Source organism: Lutra lutra, chromosome 15, assembly GCF_902655055.1.
Source record: "Lutra lutra chromosome 15, mLutLut1.2, whole genome shotgun sequence".
Taxonomy (NCBI): domain Eukaryota; kingdom Metazoa; phylum Chordata; class Mammalia; order Carnivora; family Mustelidae; genus Lutra; species Lutra lutra.
The window spans coordinates 45120091-45132439 of record NC_062292.1 but is presented as its reverse complement, the minus strand read 5'-3'; the positions used below and the strand labels follow the sequence as shown (position 1 = coordinate 45132439).

The 12349-nt window shown below is 44.7% G+C and overlaps 1 protein-coding gene across 9 annotated transcripts in view; it reads right to left on the bottom strand.

The window, feature by feature from the left end:
• The window catches only part of SRGAP2 (SLIT-ROBO Rho GTPase activating protein 2), a 232804-nt gene that overhangs the window by 117636 nt on the left and 102819 nt on the right, over window positions 1-12349 (bottom strand). The window lies entirely within an intron of this gene.

The window sequence follows — 12349 nt, the reverse complement described above, 5'->3', positions numbered from 1 at the left end:
AGAGACAGTTAAGAGGGCATCAGGGACTAGAACGACAGCTCTGCGTCATCTGACTAGGACAGGTCTAGGCTGTCTGACTCCAAAGTCCATAATCTTAGCCACTGAGGCATTTGGTTTGTGTCTAGGTTTGGAGACAAAACTTAGAGGTCTAGAGACAAAAATCACGAGAGCACTACAGACCACATCCCCACACATTATTCATATTAGGATTCAGTAAGGACAACAACTTTTGAGGCCCATGCCATGAAAAAAAAGTCCCTAAAACCTTCTCAGGCCCACAGAACCCCTCTAAGGAGGCGTTGAGCTCCCTGGTTGACCCATTATGTCTTGCCCCATACAACCAAGCACAAACCATACCTGAACACATGTATCCTTAAAATTGCACAGTCTGAGCAGAGCAGTTAAGTGCCAAACCTGGGTGTTCATTTCTAATGAAAACACTGTAATCCAAGAGAATCAACTGATGATCTACACAGTTCGAAGCACCGATGTAAGCACCAGAAAGTTCTGCAACTGCGAGCTGGATTTCTTTAAAAAGAGAAACTGAAAGTAGGGGCTGTTTGTTACACTTCTTATCAAGCGCTTACCGTGCACTTGGCACACGGTCGGGCCCTATATTCACATTACTTAACTTGAACCCTAAAACAACCTGATGTAAAGGGCCTATTATTAACCACATTCAGCAGATGTGGGAAGTTGACCGAGAAAAGTTAAATATCTTCTTCAAGGTCACATAGCTAAAAAGTAGCAAAGCTGGAATTCAAAACCAAGTCCGGTAAGTGTAGAGAAGGGTCTTAATCGTTGCAAAGAATCACAACCTGTTCACTTCTCTTCCCCTCCTCCCCTCCTTACAGTCAGACTCTTAAATGCAAAGGAAGTTGAGCGGACAGTGGCTTGGTTCTGGAGTCAGCACTGCCTGCATTCAGAGCTGGAAGCTGCCGGGCAGCTGTGATTTGTAGAGCATGGAATTCAACTTTAGAAGGGGCTTTTCCAATTCTGTAGTAAGGTGACGATTCCCAACTCATCACACCACACCTCCTCTGGCTTCAGAACGCACCAGACCATTACATCAAATATCTGTCTACCCAGCACTAAGAAGCTTCTTAAACCAATGAATGTTAGAGTCCAAACTGAAGCTGTTCTCCATCTGCTCCCCATCCCCACCTCTGACCCAGGCATGACACCTCTGCCGTAAGAACACCGAATACTTCTGTTCAGACTGCCTCAGCAGTATTACGTCCTCTTACTTTTCTAGGGAAATTGAAAGATTTCTGTGGACACACACACACACACACTAGCCCAGAGAGAGAGAGAGAGAGAGATAGACATGTAATTAATCTACTCCCTTCAAAATGTTTAGCCTCTGAAAAACAAACCCAAAAAAAAGTGAATAAGAAACAATCCTAAACTCAAAGTTGAACACAGGCGTTCAGTGACCTTTGGTGTTTCCGGTGCAAGAAAACTTTCTAATGCATTCCAAATCAGTTTCAGTTACCAAATCCTAAGTAATCAAATTTACATTTTTGTTGGGTGGCAAAGTATCCATGTCCTCAGTAAGCATGGAATAGATCAGGCAATTACACTTGCTTTTTTAAAAGAGCAGATCTCACAAGATCTGAGCTTGATGACTGCTCGGTCTACTTCTTATGGGTGGACCTGGGTTTGGTGGTCTCTATTAGGTCTTTCCCTAGAGGGCTCATACATGTAACAATGGTACTACAACTCAGTTTCACAAATGTATAAACGTTTGTATCTGAAATGAACAAAGTACAGTATTAGGGGCTTTTAGTTGTAAAAGTGCTGGTATCATAGTGCAGTGTGAGAGAGAAAGAAAGACCTGTAATACAGCGGAACCTCAGAGATAGGAACAAAGGGCCAGCTAGCCCGCAAACGTACACCGCAGATCACAAGTGGAGGCAGGAGAGGCAAAACCAATCGGATACCATGGAAGAGGATACAGAGCATAAATCCCCAGGGGACCTTCAAAAGAAAGGATGAGTAAACAAAGATGAGTTAATAAAAAGAATGGGCAGAAGTAGGCATCTTTTAAAATAAAAAGCCTTATGCCTTCAAACTAATAAATTTGTAAATGCAATCAGAATTATATATTTATAATTAATCCAGGAAGTTCGGGGGTGGTAACATACTTTCAGCACATACACTACCATCCAGTGGTGGGATGACTATGATTGGTTTCAGTGAGCAGCAGTTTTCAAAGCGTGTTCTGAGAAACCCCAGAATTAGAGGAACACATTTCAATTTCAAACAACTGTGACACATCCATTCAAATGAGCAACCCCAGCGAAACGTGTAAGGCATCCAGACTCCCTGCGGTTGATGCTATCACAATGTCTCACCGGCCACTAGGCAAGCTTCGTTCTGTGTAAACTTTGGAATAAGGAACCGAGGCGTGTATTTGAACTTCTGAAAAATGTGCCGTTGGTTAGAACGGATGTTGCTCTGCGCAGGTTTCATTTTTAATTCAAGCCTGTGTGCCTCCTTAGTTAAGACTGTGCAGGTGAGCACATGATTTGACACACAGTGGCCAAGTTCAATTACATGCCACAGAAGGCTCAGAGCCCTAGACTGGGCTCAGGTAAGACAATGGCTGGGTAGTGAGAACACTCAATGCCATCCCATCATTATCAATTTTTTTTTGCTTGTTATGCATTTTCGGACTTACCCAATAATATTTATGAAGGGGGGATGGAACAGCTGCTAGGTAATGTTAGTGATTCAACTTCAAAACAAAAATATCCTTTTTCAATTTAAAACTATCTCAAGATTATAATTCATCTGTGTGAATCAGGATTTTCTTGATATTGGGCAACCCAAATCAGAACCAGAAATAACCTGGATGCTGAAACTGATATAAAACTACAACTCTGATTTATAATCCCAATTTCAGTATTTTGGGGTCATGAACACAGCTTCCTTGCTCCCACTGACTGACCCTGTCACACATGGGGACTCCATGCACGGTTTTTACTTTAAAAAATCCTTTCAAGAGGGGCGCCTGGGTGGCTCAGTGGGTTAAGCCGCTGCCTTCGGCTCAGGTCATGATCCCAGGTCCTGGGTTCGAGCCCCACATCGGGCTTTCTGCTCAGCAGGGAGCCTGCTTCCTCCTCTCTCTCTGCCTGCCTCTCTGCTTACTTGTGATTTCTCTCTGTCAAATAAATAAATAAAAAATCTTAAAAAAAAAAATCCTTTCAAGATAGTATGAAACTCTGTTGTCTGCTTCTCCTAGGGGTCCCTCGTCTCTTTTACTATTGCTGAAGTTTTTCAGGCAATATTTTAAGTTCTTTGAGTTTGTATGCTTTCTTGGACATACATATTCCTCCTTTCAACTGAGGGGTTTTAATTAATTCATGTATTTATTTTGGGGCAGCAGCGGAGCGGGAGAGGCGAAGGGCATGTAGTAGGAGGGGAACGCAAATACACCACAGAGACAATTTTCCCAGCCAACACGAACAAAGATGAAACACACTTCAGGCTGGAAAATAAGCAAGTCAATGAGACGTGATTTCATAGGCAGCGCATTCAGGTTCTGCTAGAGTGGGTTCCTGCTTCAGCAACTTTGCAGCCTTATTGGACGTGGGGCTGCCGGAGCCAAGGGAACTTCGTTTGGTTAGGAGATTGAAATTTAGTCTTTATATCTTTTCCATCTATCATTTGTTTGTACAGCTTCTTTACTTTCCCTGCCCCTGGAGTCAGGTTGTATAATACTTGGGCATATAAAGAAAAGGGTCTGCATCCCTTTAGAAATGTACGGAGCAGCTGCAAACCTCCTCAAACACTAATCCCTAAAAAGCAGACAAAATATCCAGAAGTATTTTTCTTACTTAAAATTTTTTTTTCAGGAGGCAGATCAAGAAAACATAATACTGCACTTGAGAGGGAATTACTCTGGAGTCCAAAAAAAAAAAGAAAAAAAGAGAAAGAGAGGAGGCCCATAAAGTCACAAGCTGGCTATGCCCCCGCAGAACCACAGAAGAGATCATCATTCTAAATGCACTGAAAGGCTCAACCTGCACAGTGGAATCATTAGTTTCAAATCCATTAGGCCGGTTTTTCTCCTTCAACTTCAGACTATTCATGGACATTCAAGAAAATGTAGCAGCAAATGCTCCAAGGGATTTCTCTATAATATCTCGGGTAAAGAGAGAGCTCAAGAAAGGTCCAAGGTGGCCTCCCTATTACACTTCCCTTTTTTGCCGTATCCCCTCTGTTCCATTTCAGTTGTCGCCCTCATAAAATGGACACGCACCCTGTCGGTGTACCGTCTCACTCCTTAAACATCTGCCCAGCCTCACTGTAAAATCCCAGGAGGCCTTCTGGCCGAAGGTGCCATTTAAGGAAGAACTGCTGTGCTCCCAGCTCTGCAGATGGGACGCGTGACACGAGCTTGGCATTACCAGAGGGCTGGAGCTTCTGCACTAATTCTACGGAGGTACGTTTCCTTTTGGGCCAATGGCCCCCTACCCGCCCACCTACGGGGCTGTTGTGCAGTTAAAATGAGATGCCAAATGCACAAGAATTACATCAACAGTAAAGCACTGAACAAATGTGAAGAAATATTATTATTTTCATTTCCAAACAAACTGGGATCGGCTTTCGTCAATTTCCAAAAGGCTCCTCACCTGGCCCTGGGTCAGGGCCAAGAGCACAGCCTGCTGCAAATGCACAGCCCTTGCCCGAGAATGGTGGGGATAAGACAGCAGCAATCGGCAATTAACCAAGCAGCTGTACGTCTCTGGGAAGACGTGTGAGAGATACCAACGGGAGAGCAGACTTTAATCTTCCACTGTCCTTCCCCTGAGGACCAGGGTGGAACAATCAGTTCTGCATTCCACATGGGGAACTGTGTGCTGCAGGAGACAGGAAGGAAGCCAAAGGGAGCTCAGATCACCAGAGCCCAAGATGCTTCAACTTCCTCTGAGCCTCTCTTTCTTGGAATTCCTATCAAATGTGCCACTCTGTCCACAGGGATGGCAAATACCAATCCATCTAAGAAAAACAGCATTCCTCACATTCGAAAATAGACACATATGTGATGAGCGACGAAACCCAAAATGAGTTAAATACGTACGATATATGTAATTGAGCAGCCAACTAAGAAGAGGATATAAAGAGACAAAAAAAAAAAAAAAAGGTACCTGCTTAATAAAAGGGATCATTTAGTGACAGTCGGACAGGGAACTCATGACAAGCAGGGAGTCGGATTTTTAAGCCTAGATTCCCTCCTGGCACCTTGATTAAAATGAAATGAACTGAGGCAGCCAAAGAGATTATTTTATTCAGATGAATGTTATTAGCCTTTCTGGCTTATTTTCTCTATTATGCATTTTGCTGATGCTGACAGAAGCAGACAGGCTGGATGGAGAGGGAAAGCTGTGGCGGATTTATGGTTTGACAGCGCCATGCATAAAATCAGACCCTTGCTGACCCAGATAAGCCAGAGGATGGATGGGATTTGCTGGGGAAGATGTTAAAAGAAGGAGGGGAGAGAAAAAAAAAAAATCACCAAGGTGGGAAGCGACTTGAAAAAGATTCTCCTTGTAATGGTGGCCGCTGGTTGTTCGACCCAGGAGTGCGGTGGCAGCCTGGAGGCATCTTTCAAAGACAGCAGGCAGGGAGGGAGGGGGCAGTCACACTTCTGGGGGCTTATCACAGCTCTGCTTCAGCTTTGCCAGCCGTGAGCTCAGAGTAGGAGAGCTCTGAGACAGAAAAAGGGCCAAAGGCAAAAATGTATATTCTATGTATGGAGAAACCAGCTTTCACATTTTCAGGGACAAGTTCATCCCACAAATTGTCTTCGGGAGCCTAGACAGATGATTAGAAAGGATTCAAGCAGTGGTGTACCCACCTTCCTCAAAATAGTCTCAATTGTCCCCTATAATCAGGTTTGGGGGAAGCACTGTATGGAAATGGAATTCTTGTGGCTCTGGATTACTTCCACTGAGCCCAGCCACACCCCTCGGATCATGGCATGTCCACGAGCTGAGAGCTTAAGAGTCTGCTTTGAAGTTGAGAACTGGCATCGTGTCTGACATCTTAATAACTATTTCCTGAATGATTACAGGACCAACGTTCCCCCTGGGTTAGGTCAGAGGACTGGGAGGGGTTCTCAAATCTAAGCCATCACAGACCCTAACTGGAGATGTCTCCATCAATTTATGACAGGCAAGATACCTTGCTTTCCCTTCAACCATCCCCACCCCAGCCCGTGCTCATGGCAGGGAGAGGGAGGCTGGAGATTTCGTTTAATCACTCAAGACAGCTCTGCAGACCCCATGAGACCAGACCCGGCAGCAAAGGAGGGTGTCTACACAAGATTCAAATCTCTGTCATTCAGGTTTCTTGCCTAGATTTCTGACATCTTATTGTCAGGTCCTTTCTCTAAAGTCTTCTTATTTCATTCATTCAACAAATACTGACTGAACACCTACCAGCTGTCAGGTACTATCGTGGGCACTAGAGATAATGGGAGCAACGTTCTTGTTTCTGACCAGCTTCTCCCACATTTGCAGAACCTCCTGGATCTAACACATGGTCTTCTTGCTCCTGAACATTCCACGAGCCACAACCCACATATTATCCTGGTCTCGATGCTCGTGTGGACACTGACCCATTGTGGAACCCTGGTCTCACGGACATAGATCTGCCCGCCCAGCAGCCTTCCGGGGCTTCTGTAGACCTGGGACCTTCCCTTTGTTTATATGGTCTTGCCACTAGCGTTCTCAGAACTGTAGGGAGGTATAAACAAAGAGCTAGTCAACTCCCCCTGCATCCTTTGGGCATTCTCTAAATACTAGAGAACAAACACTATGCACCCCCCCATGTAATCCACAGAACCAAAGGCCTAGAAATTCATTTATGTATCACATTTCCATCCTGAAAGCCCCCCAAAATAAGCTGTGATCATATCAAAAGGTGTGAGCTAACTCACTTAAAATAAAACATCACGGCAAAAGCAAAAGATATAACAAAGGTATGACCAATGTGCAAGGAACAAAAATATGTTTCTCAGTTTAAAAAAAGATTTTTTTTAAAGATTTTATTTATTTATTTGACACACACACAGAGAGAAAGAGTACAAGAATGGGGAGTGGTAGGGAGAGGGAGAAGCAGGCTCCCCCAGAGCAGGAAGCCCAACATGGGGCTCTATCCCAGGACTCCGGGATCATGACCTGAGCCAAAGGCAGATGCTTAACCAACTGAGCCACTCAGGTGCCGTTTAAAAAGATTTTATGACCATCTACAATACAGTTAACACATATCTCTTATATAATAATTCCATAGAATGATCTGTGAATAACTCTACAAGTATATCTTTAGTTTTTTTCTTCTCTAGTTAATTAAGATGTCACCAGAAACCCCATAAGTAATTACAGCACAAGACAAACATAGAAAAAAAAATACACGCAGATGTGTTAACAGATTTTTTGAATGAATGAAATCTTGGGAGATGACTGAGACAGACAGCCTGGCTCACCCCTCCCTGCTAGTTCACTCCACAGAAATACCTGTCTGTGCCAAACTGGAATGACGTCACCCCAAAATCCACACACTTATTTTCAAAGCAGTAACCACTACCTTGGGAGCAGGCATTTCCCCCTGCACCAGTCACTAAGCGGAGAACCTTGACCTACAGCCAGTAACTCCCGCCTGGCCAATGGTGCGTAAACATGCCAAGTACCAACAGGCTACCTGGGAAAAAAGGGTATCCCTAAGTTCCAGACCTCCCCCTCCTGCATACCTGTGAATGGGATCATGAGCTCCCTTCCGTGGCTCACGACAACAATGAAGAAGGAGGAATAAAGAAGTAGCACTTGATCCTTTGAAACTACAGAGCTAAACAGACTAAAGTCTAAATAGTCATCAGATCAGCCACATGCATCGCTCTCAGTTCCCATGTGTTTTTTTTTTTTTTTTAAGCTTTTATGTATTTATTCATGAGAGAAGAGAGAGAGGCAGAGGCAGAGGGAGAAGCGGGCACCCCAGACACGGGACTCTATCCCAGGACCCCGGGATCATGACCCAAGCCGAAGGCACTTAATCGACTGAGCCACCCAGGCGCCCCTCTCATGTGTTGTTTTGGTATTTATCTTGCCTGACTGGAAGGAATGCTCTTGAGGACAGGGTATATTTTGGAATAGTCAATGAACATCTATCACCAAGAAATCAGCACTGACTAATGACAGATGCCACAGTCACAAAAATCTTGTAAATGTTGAGCACAGTAAAACAACTCATTTAATGAATAGTTAGTATGGCCAGCCTCCATCAATCATGCCAAACAACCACTGTCCCAGCTATCTGGGCGGTCACTGAGTGACTGAGTCTGCACGCCCACTGGCTGTGTGCTCTAAGTGACAGCATATTATTAACCAGGCCGATACTATTCTGGCAAAATTTTACAGGTTGGGGTGGAGTAAGAGATGCCCTGGTCAATTTCCAGTTAGTAGGTGATTGAGTTCTACAGGTCTGTAAGTAATACGGATGAACGACAGTACCCCATCCCAGAGAGATGGTACACTCTGCAAAGACCTTGAACCATGTCTCTGACCTGGAGTCTAGTCTTACTCAGCCACTTGCTAGAGCAGGGTAATCGTGCATCAGCCACAGAAGCACTCTGGGCCTCAACATTTCTAGCCACTTAACAGAATAAATGGGGACAGCAGACCCGCCCTGCCTAACTCACATGGCTATTATAAAGATCAAGTCAAACAAGGCGATGCCCATAAAACAAAGCTCACAAACACTAAAGTGCTTTACTCCTACGAATCAGATTTGTCATTGTTTATTATCACTGTTATAACTATTATTATCACTTGACAGTCCATGCAATGGGTTCACACCCACAAAACAAAGTGGCTAGAGTCATGTCTGAAAAGACAAAGATATCTCAAAATTCCCAGGCCTTAATACCCAAGTTTGCAATGAACTTGGCTTTATCAATTTAATACTTCATTGGCACACACTAAAGAAAAATACATTCTGTTGTTATTAACTTATCATCCTGCTTCTCTGGAAACTTCCCAACTCAGTGACTCTCCTATGTCCAACCTAGAAGAGAATTGAGAAGAAAGACTTGTTCAAGTGCAGAGAGAAAAGCCAGAGGGTATGAAAAGTAACATCACGGAGCTTCAGATCTAGAAGAGACTTTCTAGGTGGTCTAGAGTCTAGACCTAACATCATTTTCTAAATGAGGAAACCGAGGCTCCAATAATGGAACAGGGCAAGAACTCAGGCCTCCTGAATAGCCATCATTTTCTCATTTCATGGTGGCATTTGCTCTATTTCCACTAAACCTATAGATTCCTGGTGCTGAAAGAGTTAATGGACAATGCTCAGCTGCCCAAGCCCTGGAGCACAGAGCTATTCCAAGACAGCACATAACCAGAATACCAAGGGTCCGTGAACCCGGAGGGAGCAAAACTGCTGGTGCCTGACGGCGCCGGAGAGCATGTTGACACGCTGCATGTGGTTACACATGAAAGGCAAGTGACTAGGAAAAGCAGTTTTGAATCCCACCCCATTCTAATTTGGGACTGGCTCTGGGCACCTACTGAAGCCCCGGGCCACACCCCAGCCGCTCTGTAAAATGACCCTGGAGTTCCTTCCCTCTCTGCTCTGTGGCCTCGAGTTAACTCCTTCTCTGCTTCCACCAGGGTCAAAGCAGTTCTTAGAACAGGGGAACTATGCAGGGCAATCAAGATCCAAGAAGGAACAATCCATGGCGAGAGTCTCAGTGTGGATTCAGATGAGAGCCGCTAGTATCTGCTGTCTCCAAGGGCGCATGGGGCCTGGAGCCTTGAGCAGCCGGGCTCCCAAGTCTGAGCACAGCTTCTCTAAGAGTGAGTCCTCAGGACCCCAAATCACTGTGCATCAGAGTCACCTGTGGTGCTTTTTTTAAAGTACGGTTTCCTGTGCTCTTCTGCCAGAGTTTCTGCTTTAGTAGGGGTGGAGTGATGCTCAGGAATCTGCATTTTATTTCATTGAAAGTTTTATTTATTTAAGTAATCTCTACACTCAACACGGGGCTCGAACTCATAACCCTGAGATCAAGAGTCACACGCTCCTCCGACTGAGCGAGCCAGGCACCCCAGGAATCTGCATTTTAAATACACACCCCAGGGAATATCATACACACCAAAATGTTAAGAACCAATGCTCTTAAAGCAATGTTTTTTAAACTGGGATACAACCCATTAGTAGGGTTAATAAATCAATTTAGCAGGTTACCACCCAGCATTTCTTAAAAAATGAAAGAGAAAACAGTGGGACATAATAACACAGAACCAAGCAGAAAATAGCAGAGTACAACACACAGAGCAAAGATGTATAGGGATTGTTTTACAAAAATGCTGTTCTCAGTTAATTAAAAATACACCGTGAAATGTCTATACATGTGTGCATTCCAGCTTGTACTACAAAATATTTTTATAAAATCTTTTTGGGGGTGATTACTTACCCCAGATCCTTTTGGAGAAACTAAGAATTCTCTTCCAAGTATTCTCCAAAGGAAGGAGAGAAGGAAGGAGGGAGGGAGGAGGTGTTATGCACACACACACCATAACGTATGAGTCATCGGTCCCTGAACTTTGAGAAGTTCCAGCCTTAAGGACTTCTCTTGAGGACACTCTTGACAGCAGCCTAGTCCTCTGGTCACAGTGCGCACCTGATAATTTCCGGACTGTCTCAATGACTTTTCTGGAAGCTCAGTAAATGACTGCTAGTATCTGCCTAATGTAAGATACGTGGCCTCACCATGTTGATTCTCTTTCTCTCAGATTCAGGGTGACTAGAAATGTTGAAGATCAACAGTGTCCCTCAGAACACTGGGAGAAAGCTGTTAGCAAATGGCAAGAATGAGGAGAGCAGTAGCGTGGTCACAACGTCAGTGTTCCCCAAGGAACGTGCTCCCTGTCCTTAGCACTGCAAGGGTCAGCTGTGGGACTGGCACCTTTCTGCATCCCTACTGGTAACGTCAGCAGAAGAACATCATTATTCCCAAGTTAGTGACTTCTTTGACCAGTAAATGCACACACATTTATAAACACAGCGACCCAGCCTCATCTTCTCCCTATGGCAAAAAGGACAGAAATTCTTCAGCCCTGGATGGGAGATTCAGAAGAGGCAAATACAATGAGAAAAGGAGCAACAGCCCAGCTTGATCCCCTACATGGTCCCATGCTAATCGCTGACTGAGCCACCCAAAGAGAGGGTGAAATTGGGAGCAAAGGTTTTAGAAGCCAGCCCTTGTCCGATGAGGCACCTGTGACGTGGAGAAGGGTCAGGAAAGATGGTGAAGTCGGGCAGGGAGGACTATTAAGAAGACAGAGAATCAAACTTCAAATCGATCTTAAATTTCCTGATGCTTTTCAGTAACTTGTGTTCCTGTGGAAACTGACACAGCATCTAGGATGCTTGGGGTCCATCTGTTTTTTAACTTAAGCTGCAGACAAGATTCAGAACAGCTGGAATCAGCAGCACTGACCACATTTTATGTGTCTGGAGGAAGGAGAAGAGTAGGAGAAGAGTGACGAGTTACATTGGGCAAAGGAAGGGGGATCTGGAAGCCATCCCCAAGCAGAGAGGAGACAATGGCCAGGTCGGAATTGACGCAAAAGAACTTTTTCTGTGCATCTGAGCATAGAATGCCAAAGAGAAGAAACAGTGGGGGGAGTCAGAACAGGGCACCAGCAAACAGGCCAGCAACAGGGCCCCAAATTCTGCAAGTCTGGATGTCAATGAGCAGTACCCTGCAGCCTCACCTCTGAGGGACCAGATCAAGATCATTCAAGGTACAATGTCAAGCATAATACATGAGTTGCTGATAAACAGACTTCACAGTCAGCCTAGAACTGAGATGAGAGCTGGACTCTTGATTCCCTAGACACGAGAGAGGTGCTCATGGAGAACAGCAGCGAGAATGTGAGAGAAAGTGTCGGGGGTCATAACCCATCCGGTGGCTCTCCCACAGTCACAACGGGCCCAGCAGTGAGGGGGAAATGACCTCTGGATGGTCCTCAGGGTCTGCCCCGTGTCCGGCCTAAGGCCCAGGCACTGACTTCTGATAATGCCCTACGTACATCTACGAATAAGCAGATCTCTCACTTCTCCCATGGCTGCTCAGTCTCTACTCGAGAGAAAAGATTGGGCGGTGAGAAATGTCCATCAAGACCTCATTCTGAAGGGGAAAAAATAAAATACAAGCAGAAAGAAATAAACCAAATTGTATTTCAAATAAGTACTAAAACCACACTGAAGGTCTGGAGGTTGAAAGAGAAGGAATTAGCACCCAATTTTTTGAACACTGTGTTTTGGTCCTTGAGGCTGGAAA